Source organism: Eriocheir sinensis, chromosome 4, assembly GCF_024679095.1.
Source record: "Eriocheir sinensis breed Jianghai 21 chromosome 4, ASM2467909v1, whole genome shotgun sequence".
Classification (NCBI taxonomy): Eukaryota; Metazoa; Arthropoda; class Malacostraca; order Decapoda; family Varunidae; genus Eriocheir; species Eriocheir sinensis.
Window position 1 is genome coordinate 22,542,046 of NC_066512.1, and position 9,503 is coordinate 22,551,548.

General features: G+C 40.1%; 1 protein-coding gene across 4 annotated transcripts in view; it reads right to left on the reverse strand.

Moving 5' to 3' along the window:
- Window positions 1–9,503, reverse strand: part of LOC127009952 (G-protein coupled receptor moody-like) — a 204,967-nt gene that overhangs the window by 125,750 nt on the left and 69,714 nt on the right. For all 4 annotated transcript variants that reach the window (XM_050883514.1, XM_050883557.1, XM_050883547.1 and 1 more), the window contains exon 2: window positions 5,900–5,949. The gene's annotated coding sequence lies outside the window, so the exon portion shown is untranslated. The remainder of the gene's footprint in view (window positions 1–5,899; window positions 5,950–9,503) is intronic.

Consider the following 9,503-nt stretch of genomic DNA (forward strand, 5'->3'; position numbering starts at 1 on the left):
TCTCTCCCCTCCTCTCCACTTCGTCATCCTCTCCCCTCTCGCTCCCCCTTCTTCACCCCCTCTTCGCTCCCTCTACCTTCACCTTACTTCCCCTCTGTCTCCCTCATCTCCCCTTCGTCATCCCCATCTTTCTCTCGCTCCCCTTCTTCACCCCCTCTTTGCTCCCTCTACCTTCACCTTACTTCCCCTCTGTCCCTCTCACCTCCCCTTCGTCATCCTCATCTTTCTCTTGGTCATCATATTTTCTTCAGTTCCCGTCATCATCCACTTTGTCCCCTTTCTCTCCCTTTTGTCACCGTCACTTTCCCTCAGTCCCTCTCATTCACAACCTTTCTTCTCTCTCCCCTCTTCAATTTCCTCTCTTTCCCTCTTATTTTCCTCCCCTCTCACTTCCCACCTCGTTTCCCTTACCTCTCATCCTCCACGTTACTATCCTTCTGTCCTCTTAATCCGTCCGCTGCGATTGGCACGAATTTTTCCTTCCCTGGTAGCCTGGTAACATACAGTCCCAGGTCTTTCTCTGCCTCTGTGGTGGATAGTGGAGTGTTTCCCATGTGGTATTGGTGTGCTGGATTTCCCCTCCCATGGTGCAGGACTTTACATTTCTCTTCATTGAATTGTAGCAGCCACTTTTTGTTCCATTCCTGTAGCTTGGTGAGGTCTGACTGTAGAAAATCCGCAGCCAAAGGGTTACATCTCTATATGCTCCCCTTTCCTTCTCTCCTCTCCCTTAATCCCTTTTCTATATCAGTTTCCCTTCCCTGCATGTCCTCTCTCTCATCCCCTCTTCATCTCCCCCATCAACTTTCTACATCTCATACCCTTCATTTCTCGCGCCCTCATTCCCCTTTTCACACCCCATCGCCTGCCTCCTCCTCCTCTCCCCCCTTTTCCTCTTCCTCTTAACGTTCAATCCCCCCCTCCGCCCCTCCTCTCTGCAGTGCTATAATGTGCTCGACTCTCATATTGACAATGTTCACGGCCCTGGAAGTGTTTCATAATCTCTCTCTCTCTCTCTCTCTCTCTCTCTCTCTCTCTCTCTCTCTCTCTCTCTCTCTCTCTCTCTCTCTCTCTCTCTCTCTCTCTCTCTCTCTCTCTCTCTCTCTCTCTCTCTCTCTCTCTCTCTCTCTCTCTCTCTCTTCTTCAAACGGATAAAAGAGATAAAAAAATGTAAAAATCAGTCAGGTGTTGAAAGGTGTGAAAATTTAATGATGTGACGGAGATGTGCACAGAGGCCACGCGCTCTACCTTTACTTTACTTTTATTCATTTATTTATTTATTTACTTTTTTTTTTTCACCTGCCAATGAACGTGAATAAAGAAGTGCATGTCGAGGCCTGTATCTCCTCCTCCTCCTCCTCCTCCTCCTCCTCCTCCTCCACCTTCTCCTCCTCCTCCTCCTCCTCCTCCTCCTCCTCCTCCTCCTCTTCAACGCAATGCAAAACAGGAGTGGAAATGTGAACGCTTCCACACAACTTTTTCCTCCTTCCTTTCCTCCCTCATTCCAACTTTTGCTCTCCATCGCTTTTCCATTTTCTCAACTCCACCACCTCCACCTCCTCCACCACCACCAATATCATCACCACCACCAATAGCACCTCTTCCTCCTCCTCCTCCTCCTCCACGGCCATTACTATTGTTGATAAAGGAGGATGAGGAAGGAGGGGATAAGAAGAAGGCAGGAGAAGGAGGAAGAGGAGGAGGAAGGAAAGAGGACTGGTATAGAGGAAGGAAGAGGAGGAGAAAGAGGAGGAGGAGGAGGAGGAGAAAGAGGGGATAGGTATGCGGAGGAGGAAGAGGAAGAAGATAAAAAGGTAAGGAAAGGAAAAGGAGAAGGAAGGAGAGAAGACGGGTACGGACGAAGGAAGAGGAGGAGGAAAAGGAGGAGAAAGAGGAAGAGAAGGAAGAGGAGGAAAGGGGATAGGTATGAGGAGGAGGAGGAAGAAAGAGGAGGAAGAGGAAGATAGCAATACGCAGGATAAACACGAAAGAGGGGGGAAGAGGAGGGGGAGGAAGAGGAAGAGGAGGAAGGTGTTCTGGGAAGAGGCATTTAAGAGGTAATCAGGATACCCTTTGATGGTGGACCTGATGATTGAAACGCCGGCTAATCTCTCCTCTCCTTTCGTTTCTCTTCTTGTTTCTCTTCGTATTTCTCTTCTTTTTTATCTTTTTTTCTATTTTATTTTATTTTATTCATTTCATTTTGGTTTTGGTTTCATCTCTTCCCCTTTTTTCTTGTTTCTCTTCACATTTGTCTTATTTTTTCTACTTTTCTTTTCTTTAATTTTAGTTTTTCATTTAATTTTGGTTTTATTTATTTTTTTTTTGTTTTCCTCTCTGTTCTGTTATTTCTCTTTTCTTTTCTGTTCTTTCTCTTCCCTTCTCTTCTTCTCGCTTTCCTTCCCTTCTCTTCACTCTTTGCCAATACTCTTTCTTCTACATGTGTTTCTCTCAGTATGGATATCAAGATGTTAGAATCTGTACAGAGGATGATGAAAGATATGATTCAGGGGTGAGAACTTGCCTTATGAAGACAGAGCAAAGCAGTAAATCTCTACACTCTCTAAGGGAAGGAGGGGTGCGAGGATCTTGATCAGAAAGTTAATGTGGATGAAGAGATTTAATAAAGGGATGTCAATATTTGAGTTGAAAGGAAAGAGGAGAGGACGTGTACCAATGGTTTAAGTTAGACAAAGATTCTTCTTCATCCCATAGAATCCACTACCAATAAATTCCTCTTCTCTTCTCTTTAAACTACTACTCTTTTCTATCTTTCTATTCACATCCTTTTTTTTTTTGCTAATCTTCTTTCCACTAAAAAGGAACACGCTACCAACGAGTATTTTTTTTGTTATTTTATCTTTTTATTTTATTTATGTATTTCTCTTCCTCATTTTCTTTGCGTCTTTTTTTTCCATCAAATATTCAATATAAAAAAAATTCTTCTCATTTTGTACATACATTTTTCTTTCTTTTTCGTTTCTTCTTCCCATCAATATACACAGTAAATCTCTTCTCTTCTCTCTCTCTCTCTCTCTCTCTCTCTCTCTCTCTCTCTCTCTCTCTCTCTCTCTCTCTCTCTCTCTCTCTCTCTCGTTATGGTTTTTACAAGAGGCATATTTTTTTTTTTTACATATATTTTTCTTCTTTTTTTTAGCCCGTTCTCATTTGTTATCATTCTATATAGACGTCGTATTCCTTCTTTAGACTTATTATTTCTCTCTCTCTCTCTCTCTCTCTCTCTCTCTCTCTCTCTCTCTCTCTCTCTCTCTCTCTCTCTCTCTCTCTCTCTCTCTCTCTCTCTCTCTCTCTCTCTCTCTCTCTCTCTCTCTCTCTTAGTCTTCCGCCACACGAAAACGAAATTTCCAGGAACTCGAAAATCACCAGAAATAGTTGCGTTTCATCATCTCTTGACAATATATATAAAAAAAAAGAGTAACGGTATTGCCTCGTTCTCTCTCCTCCTTCCCCATCATCCCCCTCTTCCTTTCTTTCCCCTCTTCTTTTACCCCTTGTCCTCCCCTTCTTTTATCAACTTTTCTTTCCCCTTCCTTCCATGACCATCTTTTTCATAGTCTCCCCCTTCCTCTTTCCTCCTATTTTGTCTCTCTTTTTTTATCTCTTCTTTTTGCTTCATCTCCCTTCTCCTTCTTTCTTTATTTCAACTTTTCTTCCCATCTTCGTTCTCTCTCTCCTTTCACCCTCTTCCTCCTCTTATTTCCGGTCCATTATCCCTTTTTCTCTCTCCTTCCTTTATTTCTATTTTTCTATATCTTCTCCCCCTCCTTCTTTTCTCTTATATTATCCATTCTTTTTACTTTCCCTCCCTTCTCCTTTTTTCATTTCCATTTTTCTTTCATTCACTTCTTTTTCTTTATTTTCATTTTTTTTTCATCTTCCCCCTCCCCTTACTTCCTCTCTTTTACCATATTTTTTTCTTTCCTCTTTCTGTATGTATCTTATTTTTCTATATCGCCTCCTCCTCCTCCTTCTATTCTCTTAATTTATCCCTTCTTTTTACTTCCATTCTCTTCTTTTCTTTATCTTCACTTTTCTTTCATTCCTTTCATTTTTTTTTCTTTATCTCCACTATTATTTCCACTTTTCCCCTCTCTCCTTTCGTCCCCTTCCTCCCTTTCTTTCCCTTCATATTCCATTTTTTCTTTCCCCCTCATTCATTATTTCCTTATTTTTTCCTTCTTTTCACTTCCTCTCACGTCTTTTCCTTTATCTCCACTTTTTTTCATTCTTCTCCCTCTCTCCTTTCATCCCCTTCCTCCCTTTCTTTCCCTTCATATTCCATTTTTTCCTTTTCCCTCATTCATTTTTTCCTTATTTTTTCCTTCTTTTCATCCCCTTCCTCCCTTTCTTTCCCTTCATATTCCATTTTTTCCTTTTCCCTCATTCATTTTTTCCTTTTTTTCCCTTCTCTTCGCTTCCTCTCTTTCTACAGTCATCGCACTTTTTCCTCTCACCTTTCCTTTCTTCCCCTTTACCTTCCCCTCTCTTTTTCTTTATCTCCATTTTTCCTTCCATCTTCTCCCTCTTCTCTCAACCTTTTTCCTCCCCTCACTTCCGGCCCATTATTCATTTTTCCTTCCCTTTCCTTCGTGTCCATTTTTCCCTGTCACCTTCCTCACCTTTTTTCTCATATTTCACGCCTTCTTTTAACTTTCTCTCCCTTCTCTTTATTTTTTTTTCTCTCTCTCTCTCTCTCTCTCTCTCTCTCTCTCTCTCTCTCTCTCTCTCTCTCTCTCTCTCTCTCTCTCTCTCTCTCTCTCTCTCTCTCTCTCTCTCTCTCTCTCTCTCTCTCTCTCTTTCGATTTCCTTCATTTTCTTCCCATCTCATTTTTCTTCCTCTGTTCCTCTTTCCGTCACCCTCTCTCTCACTCTTTCTCTCTTCCCCTTCCATTCCCCTCCCTTCCCTTTCCATACCCTCCCCTTCCTTTATTTCCCATCTCATTTTCACTTATGCTCCCCTCCCCTATCTCTCTCTCTCACACCTTCTCCTCCCCTTCCACTCCCCTTCCTTCCCCTCCTATTCCCCTCCCTTTCTCACTTATCTGTGGCCTCCCCTCCCTTTCCCGGCAACCTTTCCTTCCCTCCTTTCCTCATTTCCTCTCTCCCTCCTTCCCTCCGTCCCTCCCTTCCCTAAAAGCTATTCAATCTCAGTTTTTCCGCTATATAAAAAAAAAAGTTTGGGAGCGTATTGCCCGTAAAAATAGTAAACATCAACAACAACTACAACAACAACAACAACAACAACAAGAGCAACAACAAGAGCAATGAAACAACAATAACGACTTCGACTACAAACAAAAAATAAATAGAAAAAATAAACATACAAAACATCAACAATCTCTTTTTTTTTTCGTCTCTCTCTCTCTCTCTCTCTCTCTCTCTCTCTCTCTCTCTCTCTCTCTCTCTCTCTCTCTCTCTCTCTCTCTCTCTCTCTCTCTCTCTCTCTCTCTCTCTCTCTCTCTCTCTCAAACGCTTTCCAGAGTATTATTTTTGTTTTTGTTTTCTCTCTTTTCTTTTTCGATTCACAAAGTTACAAATCAATGAACTGTAATCTCTCTCTCTCTCTCTCTCTCTCTCTCTCTCTCTCTCTCTCTCTCTCTATCTCTCTCTCTCTCTCTCTCTCTCTCTCTCTCTCTCTCTCTCTCTCTCTCTCTCTCTCTCTCTCTCTCTCTCTCTCTCTCTCTCAAACGGTTCCCAGAGTAATATTTTCGATACTTTTTTCTCTCTCTCTTTTTCTCTTGTATTCCGATTCACAACGTTACAAACCAATGAACAGTTTTTTTTTTTTTTTTTTTTTTTTGCCACACGAGATCAGGAACACAAAAAAATGAATTGCTCCACCCGCCAGACAACACAACATGGATAACTGAACACTCACTCAGGCCGACGCTCCACTTCCCATCCACAGTGACGTCCCGCGCGATCCACCTGAAATGGAGAGAGCGAGAAAAAATGAAATACCGACATGACTGGTACGTTTTTTTTTTTGGAGCTAGTATTGAAATAAAAAAAAAGGAAAAAATGCAGAGAAATAGAAAAGCAATGCTGATACTCTCCTGGTCTCTATTGCAAAAAAGAAAAAGAAAAAATATGGAAAAACTGTCAAACTTTTTTCTTACTATAACAAAAAAAGTAAGAAAAAGTGAATCCTGGTTTATTTTCTAGCTAGTATTGCAAAAATGATAAGAATACAGAGAAATAGGAAAACAGAGCTGGTACTTATTTTTGGAGTATTGTAAAAACTAAAGAATTGCGGAGTTATTGTAAAACATGACTGATATTTTTTTACCAGTATAGCAAAAAAAATAAAAAGAAAGAAAATAGTTAAAAATGGTTGATATTTTAATTTTAACCAGTTGTGTAAAAAATATATATATATAATGAAACATGGTTGACACACTTTTTTTTTAAGCCAGACACTGAAAAAAGAAAGTAGTGTAACCTGTTTAATAATAATAATAATAATAATAATAATAATAATAATAATAATAATAATAATAATAATAATAATAATAATAATAATAATAATAATAATAATAATAATAATAATAATAATAATAATAATAATAATAATAATAATAATAATAACAATAATAATACACTTTTAGGTAATATTAAAAAAAGAAAATGAGAAACAATGAACGATATTTACTCCTTTATTCTTCATTTTTGTCCAGTACTCTAAAAAAAATGAAATAATGAAATGCCTGATAAAAATATGATATGCTGAGACTGAATGAAAAAAAAGAGAGAATCGATGCAGCGTAACAAACGGCTCGAGCAGCTGATGGCCGGCGTTCAGGTCATGCCATTTAGGACCAACGGCAGTAATTGTGTTTTAAAAGCCCGGTTCGCGTCGGACGACCATCAGATGCGACAGCGCGGACAAGGGAGGTAAAAAAACTATTCATACGACAGAACACGCTCATTTTTTTAGTAGATTTTTTTTTTCACACCGGCGTCAGCTAAAAAAAATAGAGTAGCCATACGTACGAGAATATGAATATGCACGTTTTTTTTATAGTGTGTGTGTGTGTGTGTGTGTGTGTGTGTGTGTGTGTGTGTGTGTTTAGTATTCATCGGCATTGTATTCCCAGCACACATAAAGTATAAAAGGTAATGCAGGACAGAACACACACACACACACACACACACACACACACACACACACACACACACACTAAAAAAATATATTGTATGACTTTTCTGCCTTATCTAAACGTCATTAAATCAAAATATAAACGAGAAATAACACTAAACGGATAATAAAAAACGGAAAATTCATCTAAAAACAAACACAAAAATATAATGCAACACAGAACACACAAACAAACACACACAAACACATTCACACACTAAAAAAAAAAAAAATGTGTGTGACTTTTCTATCTTTTCAAAACGTGAATTCGCGGACCATTCAAAAAAGGGGAAAAATACAAAAACACAAACATTTTAAAAACAACAAAATAAAGAAAAAAAAACAACCTCTGAACACACACGACTTCCAAACAAACGGAACAACAAAGTAAACAAAGAAAAAAAACATTAAAGGCGTAAAACAAAAACAAACAAAAAATTCACTCGATGCAAGACGCTAAGAAAAAAAAACATGAATTAAAAAAAAGATAAAACAAGCAGCACCCAAAGCGATGGATACACAAACACACAAAGCAGAAGAAGAAAAAACATCAAAAGGAGGAGGAGGAGGAGGAGGATCACAGGCAGAGGCGGATAGAGGAAAAAAATGAAGAAAAATAAGTCTCAAGCGAAACACGAAACGCTTCAAAAAATTTCATTCTCGGAGCAATTTCCAGGAAGCGGCGTCGTTACCTCCACCTCTACCTCCTCCTTCTCCTTCTCCTTCTCCTCCTCCTCCTCCTCCTCCTCCTCCTCCTCCTCCTCGCCCTCAGCGCTCAGAATAGCCCGGCGCGTAGCAATGCCTCGGAGGTCACGTGGGGTCATGACCTACACTTTTGAAGGATAGAGTTTATGAAGACATCACATTCAATCACGCACACACACGCACACACGTCATTTACACGCACATGGATGGACCTATTAACCCCACCTACACACACACACACACACACACACACACACACACACACACACACACAAACTTTAAAATCAGTCATATTTACAAAACACAAACACGCATGATTATCTTTATGTGTTTTATGATCCGTAAGTAATTTTGATGATTGAAAATACACAATTATTTAACAGTCAACAGAGATTTAGACACACACACACACACACACACACACACACACACACACACACACACACACACACACACACACACACACACTCAAGGCAATTATCACCTATAAACGAGGTAAGACAGAGGAAGAGAGAGAGAGAGAGAGAGAGAGAGCAACACCACACTGATTATAGTCATCACCAAACATCAACCGTCATCATCATCACCACCACTTTCATCGCCATTACCATCACCATCACCACCACAACCCTTAGTCAAGTTAAGCCACAGGTATGAAAGGTGATCAGTATTCATTGGTCACCTGTGCAACACACACACACACACACACACACACACACAGACACACACAAATCTCATCGTTCCAGGAAAGTGTGTGTGTGTGTGTGTGTGTGTGTGTGTGTGTGTGTGTGTGTGTGTGTGTGTCGAGATCAACCTTAGTCACTCTCTTAACATACCTGCCCTGCCCAGTCCCCCCCCTCACCTGTCTCTCACACACACACACACACACACACACACACACACACACACACACACACACACACACAGACACATGCACACCTGTCTCGTGAGTCATTGCCTTCTCTCTCTCTCTCTCTCTCTCTCTCTCTCTCTCTCTCTCTCTCTCTCTCTCTCTCTCTCTCTCTCTCTCTCTCTCTCTCTCTCTCTCTCTCTCTCTCTCTCTCACCTATGCATTCCGTTACCACCAGAGGGCTTTGGAGTCAAGATCCTGCATTGGTAACACTTGTCAGTCCTTTTTATGTTTATTCTTGGTAACACTGTGGAGGTTTTTTACTTTGTTCTCTCTCCTGTTTAGTTTTCATCACATAAGCGTAACTTTTTTTCCTTATTTGTGGTCTTAGTTTTTTTCCTATTTTTTTTTCCTGTTGTTTTATTATTTCTTCGTATGTTAAGTTTTAGTCGTCGCACAAGATTCACATACTGACAAGAATCATATATTATTCTCTAATAGATTGATAACGTTTTTTTCTGCACTAACATCATTATGGACAAAGAAAACGTTCATATCTGTGTTTTAATTTTTATCTCAGGAACGTTTTGTTGAGCAGTCACGATTTTTCCCTTGGGTTCGTGATGATACCGCAAGGAGGGAAAAAATGTTCATGTCTCTGTCAATTAGTTAATCTCATAAACGTTTGTTGGGATGCAGCGTCATTCTGTCGTTTCTGTCGTTTAATTTAAGTGGCGGGCTTTTTTTTTTCTCTGCACTCTTTTTGTTGCCCTTGAGCCGTCTCCTTTG